Source organism: Ambystoma mexicanum, chromosome 5p (genome assembly GCF_040938575.1).
Source record: "Ambystoma mexicanum isolate Mex_15411 chromosome 5p, UKY_AmexF1_1, whole genome shotgun sequence".
Lineage (NCBI taxonomy): Eukaryota > Metazoa > Chordata > Amphibia > Caudata > Ambystomatidae > Ambystoma > Ambystoma mexicanum.
In genome coordinates this window covers 870,551,988-870,571,239 of record NC_090930.1, presented here as the reverse complement: position 1 = coordinate 870,571,239, position 19,252 = coordinate 870,551,988, and positions in this window count along the sequence as shown.

The following is a 19,252-nucleotide window of genomic DNA, read 5'->3' as shown; positions in this document are numbered from 1 at the left end:
ATGGGTGGGGGTGAGGGATGGGTGCTGATGCCAGGTACATATATGGTAGCCATGTCTGTGTGCCTGACCTGCGTGTCTGTGATTTGTGCATGCCATGGATGCATGACACATGTGTGTGACAATGCAGAGATTCAGTAAAGCAGCCAAATTACCCTTGTAACCGCTGTGTTTGGTGTGTTTGGGGCCAGATGGATGTGACTGAGGTGAAGTGTGTGCATGTGATGGGCATGAGGCATGATGCATGTGAGTTACATATCATTGAATGTTTCAAGAGTCCATTGGACATGCATGGAAATGTCCATGGCATGCACCATGCCTGTTACTGTGTGTGTTTTGCCTGGACTGACCCATGTGTTGTGGAGGGACATGATGGAAGTGTACTTTGACAGTGGTGCTCATCTGCTATTGCTTCCTGTCTAGGGGACCATTGTACAGTGCCCTGATGCTTGTGTTCTTTGTCTCCCTCTACGCAGCGGCTAGTGAAGAAGAGGGCGGAGACGGCGCTGTGGAGCAAGGCGGCGGGGATGCCCCCACGGCTGCAGCGGAAGGGGTGGGTGAGCCCCCACAGGGGCCTGCTACGGTGGGAGACGGTGAGGAGCCATCCAGGTTGGTGGTTTGCACAGAGGAGGAGGAGGCCGCCACTGGGGCACACATGGGGCCTGGTGGGGGCATCCCTGCTGGTGCAAGTGGTGCAGTCCAGGGCCAGGGGCAGGAGGCAGCACAGGTCACCGTGGAGGGGCCTGTGCATGTCGCTGTCCCTGACCCTGTGAGTGCACCACCATGCACCAGCAGGGATGCCCCGTCCCAGGCCTGTCCGCAGGTAGAGGGGATGTCCATGTCACCTGACTCCCCTCCACCTGCGGACGTGGGAACCCCTGGCCGTGCGGAGAAGGTCCTGATTGGGGTCGCGATGCGCACGGCTGTGATTCGTGATGCCGTGCGTGCTTCCCGGGAGGAGCACGCACGTCATCACGAAGTGCACCGTGCCGACGTGGCCCAATTGGGATCGGCCATGTTCGGGGGTTTCCTGCATGTGTTGGCCAATGTGGCGGCCCTCTCCTCCTCTGTGCAGGCTATCCACCAGTCGTTCTCCTTGCCGTCTTCCAGCCCAGATGCCACCAGGGCCCCCTGTGGACCTGCCCCGACCAATGCAGCCAGCTCGGTGGGGATCCCATCCCTGCCACAGTCGGGAGTCAGAGATCCAGCAGGGGTGGACACCAGAGCAACTGGACCCCAGCAGATGGAGGATGTGACGGCATCATCGGGCAGGGCACATGCACGACGGCGTCTGTGGTTTCCATCAGCCTGGATGCCGTCGTGCTGGCACAGGCAGTTGCGTCGGAGGCAGCAGCAGGCTCAACGTGAGAGGCATCATGGCTCGGGGCCATCAACATCAGGGGTGCAGGCATCGGCCGGAGGGCAGGAGAACCCTGGAATGGGAGTGGCTTCCGTGTGGGAGAGGTTGTGCCAGCGGATAGGTGCGGAGCGGCAGCCGGCAGAGGAGGAACGGCTCACGATGGTCAGGGCGGAGGACTCCATGCGGAGGGCGCTGAGGCGGGCTGAGTGCCTCGAGGGTCTTCGCAGGGAGTTTGAGCTGGACACTGCGTTATCCCTGCGGGACCTCAGGGCCAGGGAACATGCCCGCCTCCAAGCCATTGACCAGGAGTTCGATGATGCCCTGGCCCATGACAACAACCAGTGAGCCGTCCGAATAGCCGGCTGCCTTTGTATATAGTTGTATAGTTAGGGTTAGGTTTCCTTTGTTTTTTTGATTTTTTTTTGGTTGCGATTGGACAATGCACCACTTTTTTGTATATAGTTCACTTTTTAGTTAGTAGTCAGTTAGGTTTAATTTGGTAGGGCTCATGGACCCAGGATGATCTTCTTAATTGGCTTATTTTAATTTTTCAGAATTTTTTCTTGGACATTCATCTTGTTTTGTTTGATTTGCTTTGTGTTTTTTCTTATTTGCTGTTCAATACATATTATTTTTTTAATCTTCAATGTGTCGTATCATCTCATTGCTTTCAGGCATGTCATGTTGGGTGTTTTGTCATTCACTTGCAGCCATTGTGTGTGACAGACATGTGTTAAATTGCATTATTTACATTGGGGGTGTAACATGTAATTGCCTTTGATATGTGGGTGGGTGTGATAGTTGGTTGGGCCTTTTGGCAGGGGAGGATGGGCATTACGGACATGATTGGGGAATGTTGGGACCCAGGTGCAGGGGGGCATGGATTGGACATGGGTGGGGGCCTGCTGGCAGGTCCCACACAGTGCTGGGGGGTGGGGGTGGTGGGAGACATGAGTGGGGGCCTGGTGGAGGGTGACCCTGGTGGCTGGGGGGTGGGGGTGGTGGTAGACATGAGTGGGGGCCTGGTGGAGGGTGACCCTGCACTGCTGGGGTGTGGGGGTGGTGGTAGACATGAGTGGGGGCCTGGTGGAGGGTGACCCTGCACTGCTGGGGTGTGGGGGTGGTGGGTGACATGAGTGGGGGCCTGGTGGAGGGTGACCCTGCACTGCTGGGGTGTGGGGGTGGTGGGTGACATGAGTGGGGGCCTGGTGGAGGGTGACCCTGGTGGCTGGGGGGTGGGGGTGGTGGGAGACATGAGTGGGGGCCTGGTGGAGGGTGACCCTGGTGGCTGCGGGGTGGGGGTGGTGGGAGACATGAGTTGGACATGGGTGGGGGCCTGCTGGCAGGTGCCCCACAGTGCTGGGGTGTGGGGGTGGTGGGAGACATGAGTTGGACATGGGTGGGGGCCTGCTGGCAGGTGCCCCACAGTGCTGGGGGGTGGGGGTGGTGGGAGACATGAGTGGGGGCCTGGTGGAGGGTGACCCTGGTGGCTGGGGGGTGGGGGTGGTGGTAGACATGAGTGGGGGCCTGGTGGAGGGTGACCCTGGTGGCTGGGGGGTGGGGGTGGTGGGAGACATGAGTTGGACATGGGTGGGGGCCTGCTGGCAGGTGCCCCACAGTGCTGGGGGGTGGGGGTGGTGGGAGACATGAGTTGGACATGGGTGGGGGCCTGCTGGCAGGTGCCCCACAGTGCTGGGGTGTGGGGGTGGTGGGATACATGAGTTGGACATGGGTGGGGGCCTGCTGGCAGGTGCCCCACAGTGCTGGGGTGTGGGGGTGGTGGGATACATGAGTTGGACATGGGTGGGGGCCTGCTGGCAGGTGCCCCACAGTGCTGGGGTGTGGGGGTGGTGGGATACATGAGTTGGACATGGGTGGGGGCCTGCTGGCAGGTGCCCCACAGTGCTGGGGGGTGGGGGTGGTGGGAGACATGAGTTGGACATGGGTGGGGGCCTGCTGGCAGGTGCCCCACAGTGCTGGGGGGTGGGGGTGGTGGGAGACATGAGTGGGGGCCTGGTGGAGGGTGACCCTGGTGGCTGGGGGGTGGGGGTGGTGGTAGACATGAGTGGGGGCCTGGTGGAGGGTGACCCTGGTGGCTGGGGGGTGGGGGTGGTGGGAGACATGAGTTGGACATGGGTGGGGGCCTGCTGGCAGGTGCCCCACAGTGCTGGGGTGTGGGGGTGGTGGGAGACATGAGTTGGACATGGGTGGGGGCCTGCTGGCAGGTGCCCCACAGTGCTGGGGGGTGGGGGTGGTGGGAGACATGAGTGGGGGCCTGGTGGAGGGTGACCCTGGTGGCTGGGGGGTGGGGGTGGTGGTAGACATGAGTGGGGGCCTGGTGGAGGGTGACCCTGGTGGCTGGGGGGTGGGGGTGGTGGGAGACATGAGTTGGACATGGGTGGGGGCCTGCTGGCAGGTGCCCCACAGTGCTGGGGGGTGGGGGTGGTGGGAGACATGAGTTGGACATGGGTGGGGGCCTGCTGGCAGTTGCCCCACAGTGCTGGGGGGTGGGGGTGGTGGGAGACATGAGTTGGACATGGGTGGGGGCCTGCTGGCAGGTGCCCCACAGTGCTGGGGGGTGGGGGTGGTGGGATATATGAGTTGGACATGGGTGGGGGCCTGCTGGCAGGTGCCCCACAGTGCTGGGGTGTGGGGGTGGTGGGATACATGAGTTGGACATGGGTGGGGGCCTGCTGGCAGGTGCCCCACAGTGCTGGGGTGTGGGGGTGGTGGGATACATGAGTTGGACATGGGTGGGGGCCTGCTGGCAGGTGCCCCACAGTGCTGGGGGGTGGGGGTGGTGGGAGACATGAGTTGGACATGGGTGGGGGCCTGCTGGCAGGTGCCCCACAGTGCTGGGGGGTGGGGGTGGTGGGAGACATGAGTGGGGGCCTGGTGGAGGGTGACCCTGGTGGCTGGGGGGTGGGGGTGGTGGTAGACATGAGTGGGGGCCTGGTGGAGGGTGACCCTGGTGGCTGGGGGGTGGGGGTGGTGGGAGACATGAGTTGGACATGGGTGGGGGCCTGCTGGCAGGTGCCCCACAGTGCTGGGGTGTGGGGGTGGTGGGAGACATGAGTTGGACATGGGTGGGGGCCTGCTGGCAGGTGCCCCACAGTGCTGGGGGGTGGGGGTGGTGGGAGACATGAGTTGGACATGGGTGGGGGCCTGCTGGCAGGTGCCCCACAGTGCTGGGGTGTGGGGGGGGTGGGAGACATGAGTTGGACATGGGTGGGGGCCTGCTGGCAGGTGCCCCACAGTGCTGGGGGGTGGGGGGGTGGGGGACATGAGTTGGACATGGGTGGGGGCCTGCTGGCAGGTGCCCCACAGTGCTGGGGGGTGGGGGTGCAAGGGGACATGAGTTGGTGTTCATTAGTTCAAGGAGACATGTGCCTTTGCTGGGGGGCATGCCCATGGTGGGTGGGCTGCCTGCGGGACATGACCAGGGATGCAGGGTAGTCCCCTGTGGTGTGGGCTGCCTGCAGGGGCCGTGGAGGGTGTACAGGGTACACCTGGGAGGACCCACACTGTCAAATCACATGTGGAACTTCACGCGCACCCCTGAAATACACGCGCCCAGGCTGTTCGCATGTGGCACTTCCTGCGCACCCCTGAAATACACGCGCCCAGGCTGTTCGCGTGTGGAACTTCCCGCGCACCCCTGAAATACACGCGCACAGGCTATTCGCGTGTGGAACTTCCCGCGCACCCCTGAAATACACGCGCCCAGGCTGTTCGCGTGTGGAACTTCCCCCGCACCCCTGAAATACACGCGCCTAGGCTGTTCGCGTGTGGAACTTCCCGCGCACCCCTGAAATACACGCGCCCAGGCTGTTCGCGTGTGGAACTTCACGCGAACCCCTGATATACACGTAGCCCGCTCCCCCAGACCCGATCGCGTGTGAAACTTCACGCGAACCCCTGTGATGCACGTACCCTGCTGAAATCGCGTGTTAGACTTCCTGCGCACCCCGGTATACACGCACACGTATTTTTTGTCAGCGGGTGTCCGTGTTTGTGGGTACCCCTTTGCACTTCTTTTTTCCTGGAGGGCCACAGTATGGGACATTCATCATGGCAGTATATAGGTGCGATTTGTTGGCGCACCTTTTGGCGCACATTTCTTACAGCCGCAGAGACGCTACCGCCTGCTTTCTTGTGGCGGTCGTGTTTGTGCCTGTGCGCTGGTTTGAGCGTGCGCTTTTTTCCCCTATTCTATTCCATGAATACGTGTTGTAGGCGAGCGTGTGGGCGTTCCGCGCACTTGTGCCCTGTACTTCCCCCGTGACGCCCACGTTTTGGCAAGTTGTTCCCCATTCCGAGTGTTACGCCCGTGTTCCGCCTACTTTTGTTGCGTGCGCCGCGCTATGTGCGATTTTCGCTGTGGCCTGTGCGATTTTCGCAGTGACCTGGCGCACGCTGTTAGATGGCCTGTGCGCCAACGTGCGCCGCGCACTTTTTATCGCACATCCGCTGGTTTTCTCGCGCACGGCCTTCCATGAATCGACGTGCGCTGCTTTTCGTGCGATTTTCGCAATTGCACTGCGATTTTCGCTATTCCACTGCGATTCGCACGTTTTTGCCCACTTGCGCCGCGCTAATTATTCCATGAATCGGCCTCCAAGTGTCCTGGGATGTTTGTAAATAAACAAAATGGGGGTGTCCTGAGGACGCTATGACTGTCCATATTGTCCATAGGCAAGTTGAAACTGTTCTAAGAACAACCGCCTGTCCGTAAGTGTTCGTTTCACTTGTGTCACACTTTTAATTAGATTCAGGACCCGAACACTGTCCGTAGACTATCTACGCACATGCGCACCACACCCATAAGTCCTACGAACTCTGCACCTGTCCGTAGCTGTCCGGCACACTTGTGTCGCACTTTTAATTACTTTGAGGACCAGAACACTGTCCGTAGAACACCAACGCGCATGTGCAAAACAGTTCCCGTGCATTTGGTCTGGACACCCTTTCCCTTCGCGGACATGTTCGCCCCGCCATCATGTGACCGCGCCCACGCTAAGCATGCGTTCTGATTGTGGACAACTGTTCATGTCCCCGAACAATTTAAAAGTACGTTTTCAGACAATCTACAATATTTCATAATAATACATCACCATTGCACATGTCCCAGACAATGATCCTGACTTTCTACATGCTTTTTGGGACTTTTCAAGCCTTTTTTTGTGTTCCATCTGTCCACGGACAGAGTGGGTGTCCGCGAAGCACGCACCAGAGCCCCTATAAAAGGCCACACCCCAGAGCTCATTCTCATGGTGTTTCTGGTTACCTGACAGAACACTGTACTTTGGCTGCCAATCTTGCTGATTTTTCAGAAACCTGATGGCAACCATGCATCCTCTGCTTCCACCTGGTGCTACATCTACCTCAGCACCACCCAACCCCCTCCACCACCACCACCTCCTCAAGGGCCTGAAGAGGGGAACAGGAGTGAGGATGTAGAGGAGGATGAAGAGGATGAAGAGGATGAGGTAGTGGAAGTCCCTACTACCAGCACTCGCCGTGACTCTTTGGTGTGGCGGTTATTTACCATTCATGGTAACGTACCCAAGGCGCATGCGGACAAAGTCACCTGCAAAGAGTGCAAAATGGTGCTCAGTCGCAGGAGGCTTGGTTCGTACAGCTTTGGTACGACAACCATGAAGCAACACCTAAGGTTATTCCACAGTGGGGGCCATACGCAAGGTTGAGCGTAGTAGGTTGACTTCCTCTACTACATCCTCCATTTCCGATCCTGGAAGACTCCTGTGGGAGATTGTATTTCTCCAGCTGCCTCACAGGCCATTCGCAATGCTGATGACCCTTACCTTTCGCGGGTCACAGTTGTCTGTAACGCTCACCTGATTCCCACGGAGGCGCTGATCCCGGCTGGGCTGCTATTGTTTCTTCAATTGAGAAGCGTAGAGCTCGGACGACTCTCAGGACTGGGCTTCCTCTTATCGAATGTCTGACTTGCAGGGTAAGTTTTCTGCAGGTGGAAGAAAAAGGGTTAATCACCGTTTGATGGGATTCCTTCTCCCACCAATCGCCAGTTTCTCCCACAGCCTAGCTTTCTACTTGTCTCGGCGAGCTCTCACCTTAGGCGTATAAATGCTGAGCTCTCTATCCTGCGTCTGGTGCAGGGGTGCGTGGATTCCAGTTACGTCACTGGATGAGTTCAGTGTTGAGGCTCAAGTCTTTTGCGGCCTTAGTTTTGGCACTGGTGCTGGGATGCCGAAGAGCGATGCCGCCGTTACTGCACGAGCGGATGCCTGTAAGTATACTGTAGTCTTTAGGCTTTAAAAGATGGGCACCTCAATAATGTCCCTTTTCCTTTGTTTCAGGCCTCGCGGGCTGTGGGCGTAGTTTTCCGTTGCCGCTGCACGTGCCGATGCACGTAAGTATAATGTTCGTTGGCCGCTTTTAATGGCACCCCTAATAATGTCCTTTTTCTAGTTTTCAGGTGCCGGGATGCTGCGGGCTTTATATCCGTTGCCACTGCACGTGCCGATGCACGTAAGTATAATGATCATTGGCCGCTTTTAATGGCACCTCTAATAATGTCCTTTTTCTAGTTTTCAGGTGCCGGGATGCTGCGGTTGATGCGGCCGCTTCTGCGCGTGCAAAAACTGGTAAGTTAAGATGAATGCGACTGCCTTCACCCGAACCCCTTTTTAATTATGTCCTTTGCCTTTCAGGTGCAGAGAAGCTGCCGAAGAGAAGGCCGCGGTTAGCTCCGTTGCAATCACGGATGGATCAGGTAAACGGGCGCGGCTGCGAGCGAGTTGCACTTTTCTAACCTTATGTTTATTCTTTGCAGGTTTTGCCGGTGACTGGATTCCAGGATCTGGTAAGTATTGTTCTGTGTCTTTCTTCATCCACAGGTTGCTGCGCGGAAGCTGAAGATGACTCTGGACCTGGAATGCAGGAGCCGACTCGATGAGCGTCCTGCTGCTGCAGCAGAATAACGCGAAGCACGTGTTTTCCATCGGGCGTGGTTTAAATAGCAGAGAAGTGCTTCCAGTGTGTGTTCTTCCACCGGTTCCACCCAGGTAAGAAAAGAGTTCCTGAATGGAGGGAATAGTTCCTCCCAGCCCTGATGGCTGGGGACTTCAACCAGACTGGATTGTTCTGGTTAAATATGCAGCATGGTCGGCCTCAGGTAAGTCCACCCAAGCATTATTACACTGTTTATCAATATGAGCCCGGCGGCTATGGCGCCGGGACTGAAACCCTTCATGAGCCTGGCGCCAAAGGCGCCAGGACACGGTCCAAAGGGCCCCTGTAGGGGTCTGCTGGGTCCGAAGTAGTGGAAGACGGGTCTGCTTCCGAGGGCGCTGGGCCAGTCCTGGCCCCTCGGGAGTAGCGCCCATGACAGATACAGTACTCTGCAGCAGGGAGAGACTTCGTAGTGCTTTCGAGACTATGGTTTCAGAGCACGAGAAGACCTGCCCACTACCTAAGTAAGGCCCACCCTACATCTTCCTCTCTCCACCCGCCCTTTCTTATCCCCGTAGTTGGTGTCCCCCCCTTACCCTCCTTTCCCCGCCTCTCCTAGTGTGTCTTGTGTAAAAAAACAAAAAAAATATAAAACAACAAAAATCAACAAAAAAAAAGGGATTTCAGAGCCGCCTTTCACAGTTTAAAAATAGAAGTGGCAAATAAATGGAGCAGGGCCCTGTGTATTTTTTAGTGTCCGCAGACATCTAAAATTTTGGGGTGCTGCCCTATCATAACCATTGCATTTTTCTCTGGGAGGAAGTGGTGGCTCTGAAAAGAGTCTTTTGGTGGTGTTTGTTTGTGTTTGAAAAACTTGAAATGGTCAACACCTACTGCAAAATAGATGGCTGTAATTCCAAAAAAGGTTGCAATGCATTTTGTACATTTCTCAGAAAAATCTGATTGCCAGCATAAGTAAGATGGACTCCATCTCTGTGAAAAATGTATGTGCTACGAAACATAATATTTTCATTGTGAAAAGAGGACATGCCAACATCTCTTAGAAAGGCACAAACAGCCTTATTGACATTGCGCCTCGCTTTCTCCATTTCTGGACCAAATGAAGAAGAACGCAGCCACATTTGTCTCTGCGTAATCCGAGAAAAAATTACTTGAGAATTTAGAAACATGTCCATGACCTTCCCAAGTCCTTCTTTCATTGCAAATTGCAAAGAAATTCCAGACACATGTCCTAAACTATTCCCTCCACAATGAATTATCATTATGTCTGGATGATGCTCTGTCTCCAAAGTAGCACAGAGAGGTACCAAGTCCAGCCACTTCATTCCACGCACTCCGTGCCAGTGCACTTCCACATGTGGGAATCCAAGATCTACAGCTACTCCACAGCTTTCTGCATGCACCTTCAACCAATGTATCCACGAATCTCCCAAAATCCAGACAATCTGTTTTCTGAAACACACAGCCATGGCTATCTGTTCTTCTCTCAGGAAAAAAGACTTTCTGACAAACTCTCTCCTGACACAACACACCCACTAACCTTTACTGACCAATCCCTTGCTTTGCTCATTCTCATTTGCATAGCTCCCCACCCCAAAATCCCAGTATGTAACACACAATGTCCGCGGACTACCGCCATGTCCGCAGCCATATCGTAACATGGACAGCCCTTCTACCATTTCCACTTCACTCTCTGTGCCATTCCCTGATTGGATACAGCTAAACAGTCACACAACCATCCACCAATCAGATCCAAGACCTCTACATCTAACTCCATCATCATAGATCAGCACTTCAAATGTACTGTTAATCACTCTGAGTACAAGTGTCATATCATTGGAAAGCACCTACTACAAGAACTACTGTACAAGTCTCCAAGATTTCTACTTGCAGCTGCATGCATATCCATATGCATGAACACAAACTACAGGTATGCATAATTTCTGTATAGACATGTACAATTCTTATAAATGCATATAAACAGATTAACTGCCTTTTAACCGGTATAACCTATAAAATGAACTTACTGTCATTTTTCCCATCTGCTATAATCAACTGTCACTTCCAAACCTATCTGCTATTTAATTTATTTTTACACACATTTGCAAAGCATGTTGAACTAACATATTTAAAGTAAAATATAAAGACTGCACATAGTCAAACAAAATTGCATGCACAAACTATGTTCAGATATCAAACAAGAATACTTCTAAAAAACATAAAAAATCAATGTCTAAATTAACATCAGTGCTATAAACACACAAAATTACTAACTTCTTTCCTTTACAAATGCAGTGAAGACCACTCTTCTGAAAAGCAGCAGCAGAATCTGAAGTACAAACAACAACTTAGAAGAAACCTGCTCATTCCACCCAAAAAAGTTAAATACCACCATAATATTTTTTCTGTTACTCAAACACACTATGGGGTTTAGTCATGCTATTTCTGCACCAAAAAACAGAGATTGTGCACCATTCTGCCCACAAATCCCCATTTGTTAAACAGGGATTTGCAGGCAGAATGACACACAAATCCCCGTTTTTCAGCGCACAAATGACATAACTCAGCCCCTAGAATGTTAGTATTGTAGAACAAAGAACTGTTTTAATTCTATACCATTAGATTTATTATTTGTGCTTCTCCTCACCACTAGCTTACTAGCTACTGTCATCTGAACCCCAGTATAGTAACACACAAATTCAAGAACAGCCATCCCAACTAATTGTAGTTGCCCAATGCACAATCACACACCATCACATACATTTTTACCCTCATACTCACACACTCATGCACACAGCACACATACATTGCAGAACAGCCCAACCCATACCTTCTTTATTTTTTTCAACAGACCCCAAAGAATGCCTACCAAAAAGCAAGTAAGCATACCAAAAAAAGTATTTTAGCAAAAATGTTCCGCCACAGAGTCCTTCAAAATCTTATAAAAACAAGAGAGAAATCATGCACAACCCTTAAAACCTACCGTAGAAAATTAATCTTAGAAGCTTTGATAGACAGTGCAATCCTTCTCAAAAGAAAGTTATTTATTTTAGTGTTAAACAAAATGAAACCAGTAACAAAACTAATGACTAAATTACAAAAAAGAATTCTCAATAAACGAAATGTCAACAAAAATAACTTCTGAAATATCTGTGGAGGTGAATGGAGTCACACCACAAGCACAGAACCTTATTTTAATGAAGAAGCATACAAACAAAAGCAAACAAATACAATTGCCTTACATAGCAGTGGACAAGGTTATGAAAAAGTTAATAATACCATAATGGAACAATAAATACTGCTTACAAAAATATCCCCAGAAAACTCAGAATTACCTCTCCATTCGACTGAACCAGAACGTCCAGTACACAAATGGCCATGCACGTCAATGTGTAACATCCCCAAAAAAATCTTTCAAGTCTTTACGCCAATTCCTCAATCAGTATGTGAAAGGCAAAGACAAAATCAAAATGAACCTACTGCAAAATATGGATACCTGTCCAGTGCGCAAATACACAGGACTACAAGGACATTCATTAGCCTGCATTTCAGGACCTATTTGCAAAATCACCTTCCATCATATCAAAATGATATCAACACATCATTCAACTATAAGAAATCTAGTCTATAAACTGTACTATGCTAAAAGTCCTGCTTTAGCACTAGCCAATTTAAATAACATTCTTCTACATAGTACAGCCAAAGACCTACTCGAAGAAATCAACTATATCCAGAAAAAATATTTTGGAAGTGAAAGCCACTTACAAAATGCAATAGCTTTACAACAGACTAGCAACAATTCTATGCATGCCAACCTTCTACTACACACATACAAAAAAGAAATACTGAAATTTACCAAACCTTGTGTGTGTGTGTGTGTGTGTGCTGCCGCAGAACTTTTTATAAAAGTAACACAAAAACTGTAGACCTAACATGCAAAATAGAAGACAATGAAGATTCTAAATGGTTTGAATTAGCTCTCTATGTCATAGCAGAAAACAAATACGAAATAACTGACCCCTTAGTACTTTGCAGTTACTGCACTATAACATTTGACAACAACCAAACTCCTTCACGTGCTATCACAAATAATTTGGAATTATTCCCACTACCAAAACCCCTACAACAACTCAATTTATATGAGAGCATCGTAATTCAAACAGTGCACCCCTTTCAAGCAATAATATGCCTTCAACCAAGAACAGCAAAATTACCTCCCTCTGAATTGGTGAAAGGCATTTGTGGCAAAGTAGTGTATTTACCATTAGATCTAAAACAAAATGTGCACACTCTGGGAGTGAAACATCCAATAAAGCAATCTTTAATTATCTTAGTAAATGGTGTATCTACAAAAGACAAAATAAATTGCCAACAACTGGTAGACTTACATGAAGTTAGACAAGCCTTGCAATATCTAAAAGACAATTATGAATACTACAAAGAAATGAATATTGAAAAAACTTGAAGGAAACCACTGAAATAATTCAAGAGGCACCAGAAGCTGGTCATTTTGAGCTTCTACATCCTGCTAAAGTATCCAATATTTTAGACCATTATACAATTCATCCATTGCACTCTAATGACAACATAGAAGATAGACTAGAAACGTACCAAATGCGACAAACGAAAGGTTCACCAATCAGCATATGGGAAAAAAGTATAGAAGCACATGCTTTTCCTGCATTCTTTCCTACTGGCAAAGGAGGAAGGTACGATGATAGACCTATTCTAATAACAGCATCAGAATACCGCTTGTTACGGATGTATTCTGAAGATCCCAGATTTAGACAAAATGTGGAATACATATTCCACCTACTCTTTGAAAGTGAACTAGCAACACTATGTTACGGAGTTGCACACACATTAAAATCAGAAACCCACTTTCAAAAAATATCAGCTACGCAATTATTACAAAAATTGCAAGAAAAAGATGAGGTTTTACAATTAGTGTGGAATCTGATCAAATGAGGAGCCTGGAATTGTTATTGTTAGACTCATGGTTAGAATCAATAGAGAATCATAAGAGAGAATCAGTACTCTTTGTTACAGAACCAATACCCATTATTACCTATTGATAGAGAATCATTACTTATTGTTACCCAGTATTATTCCTTTTGGCATGATTGCATCATGGTTAGTTATCCATTATTGCATCCAGTTCTGAGTAGCACATGAAGAAGTAGCATCAATTACATTTTCCACATATTAGACTGCCACTTTATGCATTAGCCATTGACATGTTATGCATTTGAAGAGAGAAATAGGCCCTTTTGTATGAAGGGTTTGCTTAAAATGTTATTGCATTATGCATTAGAATGTAGCGCTTAGATTGAGAAAGACGTATTGTTTACTATTAGAGAATGACTGAGGCATGGAATGACACTTGCACTGTGATATTTGAAACAACATGAAGAGCCATTTAGTATGTACACACTGTTATGCTTTGTAGTTACACATTTAGAGATATGTTTGACACATATGTATGTATGTTGAGTGTGCATTTAGAATTTGCATTATGCTTTGGGGATAGTGATTGGTATTGTTTAAATGTGTTAGGCCCTATATTCGTAAACATTAGAAAGCATTAGGCTGGCATTAAAATCCAATTCTGATGGAGACACACAGAAGTTGTTTGCACTGGGCTCAGTGCGAAGATGTTATGGTACACTGTGATAGAAGGAATTGTAAACAGTTTTGGTTGATAAGAGGTCGCCTTGTCCGAGTGGGGAGAGGGAAGGAGCCTAATCAGCATTGCTGGTGTGCCGCAGAGACAACGAAGGTGGGGGCATGAGCGACATGGGGATATAGGAGGGAAGCCTTTTCACACAAGGAGTTGCTTTGAAAACGGGCACTAAGAGAGCATTTCGTAATGCAGAGAGAGCCAACAGTGGAGTGAATGGAATTAGATGGTGTTTTACAGGGACCGCATACAGATGGCCATGAAAGAGATATGATGTCCAATGTCACTTTGACACTCTTTGACACAGAACATGCAGTGAAAGTACACGCAAACACAGACTGGCAGGCATTGTTAATGCTGATACAAAGGGAATAGACATTCTTAGTAGGGAATGTAAGTAACCATAGAAATAAGTGAGCCATTGGAAACTATAACCAGAGCTGGAGAGATAGGAGAGTGGCTAGTTCAAGGGAGTTGCTGTGAAGGAGTTGCCCCTAGTCCTTACTGGTTGCTGAGAGTCTGTTGGAGGATGCAGTTAGATACAGATGGAGTTTGTTCGAGTTAATTGCTGATGGAGTTTGGATGGATGCATTCCTGAGAATGAGGGAGAGATGTCTTGGTGCAGCAGAATCCGATGATTTTGGGGCAGAGAGCTTGTCAGAGCTTGGCAGAAGCAGTTGTGTGACCAGATCCTAAGGGGCCTGCCACTGCTGACTGGCTGATTGCAGAGTTGTGAATAGAGGAGAGACCTGAAAGACAGAGCTGGAGACAGAGAGATGCACAAGCATATGGGAAGTATGGTTCATGGCTAGACAAACTGATTGATTACATTTAGTGGGGTAACATTGTTGGTGGGTTTGGGAAACACATGTAATCTGAAGGGGAGGTGCCTGAGCCAAAAAGAGTAGGGACAGAATGGTGTGCAATAGAGGTTGGGGGGACGGGCATCCCTGTCCACCCCCCCCAGAATTACGCCCATAATTAGAATTTGACACCATCTAGTTGTTGGTCAGACACTCACACACAAAGCTTTGAGTTTAGGAAAGGGAAGATCAGACAGGGATTGTCTTAAGAGGGTGAGTGTGAAGCATGGTGTGGATTAGTGTGGATTGGATTGGATAGGTTTGATTCTGCATAGAGGAGAGGATTGCTGGATGTTTGACGCTTGCATTAGACTGCATTAGAAACACACGCTTGCATTAGACTGCATTAGAATTACAGGCTTGCATTACAGGCTTGCATCAGGGACCTGAAAGGGTTATAGTTATTGCATGGTAGAATGACAGCAGAAGCAAAAAAGGTGCAAATTTGAAATTGGCTAGAGTTTTAGCATTGTTTGAATTATGCTAAGCAGTGCATAAATAAAATTATTCCATTGTTATATTTGAATTGATTCATGTGTTTTCTTTGTGTCTTGTGATTTGTGTTTACAGAAGTAAGTTAGGATTAACACAGTGCACATAGGGCCTGAGATACGAGATCTAGGGGGGTGTAGGGATCCACACACCTTCCATAGGGGATTGTCAAAGATTGTCTGAGACCAGAGCATGCTTGCCCAGGGGGCGCAAGACGATGGTTAGGGCTGTATTTTGAAGACTAACATCAAGTATTACAAATCTATTAGCAAACATGCGTGGTACTAAAGAGTACCGGTTCCGACGTCATGGAGATGTACGTTGTATGATAAGAAAACTTGGCCCACCCACTTGGTCTGTTACATTAAGTTGTGCAGAATATGAATGGGAAGATTTACATGATTTCCTATGCATATCAAACAAAAACAAAACAAACATAGATATACTAACACCTGGAGAACTTTGTTCTCTAGATCCTGTTAATGTTTCAAGATATTTTCACCATCGCTTCATTGCTATGCTACTCTTTATTTGTAATAAAACTGTTCCTCCCCTCAGAGAAGTGCAACACTTCTTTTGGAGACAAGAATACCAAGCCAGAGGAGCACCACATATCCTCATGCTTTTATGGATTAAAGATGCTCCAAAATTTGTTCAAGACAATGATGCCACTGTGTTACAGTTTATCGAAAAATATGTCACTTGTGAAATTCCATCGGAAGCAACAAATAGTGATCTTCATGTGCAAATTTTACAATTTCAAAGACACAAATGTGGCAAATATTGTTGTCGCAAATACAAAAACAAAGGGAAATACTACACCAAATGCCGCTTTGGTTTCCCTAGACCGGTTACAAAAACAGGTCAAGTGAACAACTTCATGTCTTCAGTTAGACATATTGTTAAAGGTAAATCACATAAAAATACATATTACATAAAAAGAACAGAAGAAGCAAGATATATCAATGATTACAATGCAATCATTGCCCTCTTATGGAATGCAAACATAGATGTTCAGTACATTGCAGACAATTCCACTGAAGGTGCACGATATGTTACAGCATACTTAACCAAAGCAGAACATACAGAGCTTCAAGACCTCTGGAATGACCTGTCATCAGACAAAACACTGTCTCAGAAATTGTACAGCTTGGGCATAAAAATGCTCTCCCATAGAAAATGTGGCTCCTATGAAGCAGCAGATCATCTAACCCATACTGCTTTGTATGGAAAATCTGAAAATATAGTATGGCTAAGTCTTGGTCCTGCTAAATCTAGAAAAAGAGTTCTCAAATCATATGACGACATAGAAACACTAGCCAAAAATGATCCCAACAGCCAAGACATTTTGAAAAACTATTTGCTGGACACATACTACCCAAACAGAAGTACCACTTTGGAAACCATGTGCCTATACCACATAGTCCAAAACTTCACATACAAAAATAATATAAAACCTGATGAAAAAAAGGTAGATACAGATTGACAAATTGTGAAGGCAGCTTAGTAAAACTCAACAAACCAAGCTTAATTAATCATATCAAATTGTCTTTAAAGACTCCTCAACATAAATAAATATATTACATGGCCCTGCTGCAACTCTTTAAACCATGGAGAAAAGAAGAAGAAATACTAGATGCACCATCCAGTGCACTAATCCCCTCCAATCAACTTTTTTACCTGACTGCTTTGTATATTAGTGTATTTTATTGATTCCTATTATTGTACATTTTTGATTGTTATACTTTTACACCTCTATGTTTATTCTAAGATTGCATTATCCCATTGTCTGTAACTACGCTGTGATACCTCCGGGTCTGGGCGTATAACAAATGTAATAAAATAAATAAAATAAATAAATAAACTATGACTCTTAAGAAGACGCTTTCAAAGCAAATGAAAGCACTATAACCGATGTAAACTTTACACACTACAAAACAATGTTGCACAATAAACAGCAACACGAAGAAGAACTCCAGGCCCAACTAGATAAGGACACTCCTGACAGTAGTCAACCTTCTGTAACAGGAAGCCAAGAACCACTGGGACAGCCACTAATAGCAAATGAGGCAGTGTTAGCTATGACAGAAGTAGAAAACACCATGTGTCAGTATGAAGATAAAGAAGACTTAACTATACTACAATCAAAACTAAACAATGAGCAGCGTAGCATTTTTCAAGAAGTAAAAAAAGAAATTGCACATGGTGTACAACATGAAAATAAAGAATGCACCTGCCAAAATTACAAACCTATACTACTGTACGTCAGTGGTGAAGCTGGTTCAGATAAAACATTCTTAATCAAAATCATCAGCAAGTTCCTTCAACAATTGACAAACAACAAACTGTCAGCTGTTGTCACTGCCCCCACAGGTTTATCTGCCTAAAACATAGGCGGTGGCATTTTACACCGATTACTACTCCTGCCAGTAGAACACCAAAACAAATTAGACTATTACAAACTTTCTACAGAAGCTGCAATGGAACTACGCAGAGTGTTAAAACAAATGAAAATGCTACTAATAGATGAAGTGAGCATGGTCTCCAACCTAATGTTGGCTTTGATTCACCTCAGATTACAAGAAGTACTCAAAACAAACTACGAAGAGCTCTTTGGAGGAAAACACATTATTGTTTTCGGAGATCTTCTTCAATTGACACCAGTGAAAGGTGAACCTATTTTTAAAACCTTTGGACACAAACTGTGCCGTAAAACTGTTGGCAGCATAGGAAATGTCAACATTTGGCAACATTTCCAATACAGAGAATTAACAGAAAACATGCAGCAATCTGCAGATCTCACTTATGCCAACATCTTAAAAAGTATTAGAGTTGGTATACTATCTCAAGAAGCACAAGCAATATTGAAAACCCGGCACATTCATGCACTTTATGGCGATAATGCATGTGCTACTGATGTTATGGAACAATTAGCGCACAAAAATGTCGATTGTATGGCCTTAATGCCAACTCTTGCAAGCTGTTTCAAATTCAATGAAACAATGTTAAATAAAGAAATGCAACCAATAATGGAAATTAGCGCCACAGACAAACTAGACGAACATGGTATGACACTACCCATGTGTGAGCAAGCCACAACAAGACTACATAGTTTAGAAAATTCAATTTCCAACACAGCTGGGTTATAAAAAATATTAAAATTATCCTTAAATTGTAGAGTAATGCTTAAAGGTAACCTTGACGTGGATCAAGGACTAGTTAATGGAGCACTGGGTACAGTTGTTGGCTTTCAAACATTTGACAACTTTCAGAAGTGAAAAGGATAGGACGCTCAACAGCTCTATTCCTTCTCTTCAAAGACATGTATGTACGCAGAGAACAATTTTCTCTAACTCTTGCATACGCAGTCACCATTCATAAATCACAAGGTCTTACCCTAGACAAAGCATTGATAGATATTGGTAACACAGTCTTTAAAGAAGGCATGAGCTACGCAGCACTATCACGCTTACGTACACTTGACGGTCTATTTCTAATCAACTTTGATGCAAGTAAAGTAAACGCAGATATTCTTTGCATTTTAGAATACAATAGACTACGTTCACTATCTACCCCCATCTAAAAACATATCCTGTTCCACAAAATGTTGTAAAAGAAAACTAATTCAAACAGAAATGCAACAGGATGTCACTGCAAATCCTTCAAAGAGAGTAAAAAAAGCTAATACTTCATCAATTACCACAACCAAAGAAGAACCTATTACTCAAAGTAACTTGGGTACTTCTTCAAAGAAACAACACACATTCCAAAATAATGACTTTGACACAGACCTATCTGGTCCATTTAAATTTTCAAATATAACTGGTGTAAGTTGCTATGCAAATGTAGCAATGAATATTCTATTTCAATTGCCCCCAAATGTTGACAACATTTACTTACACA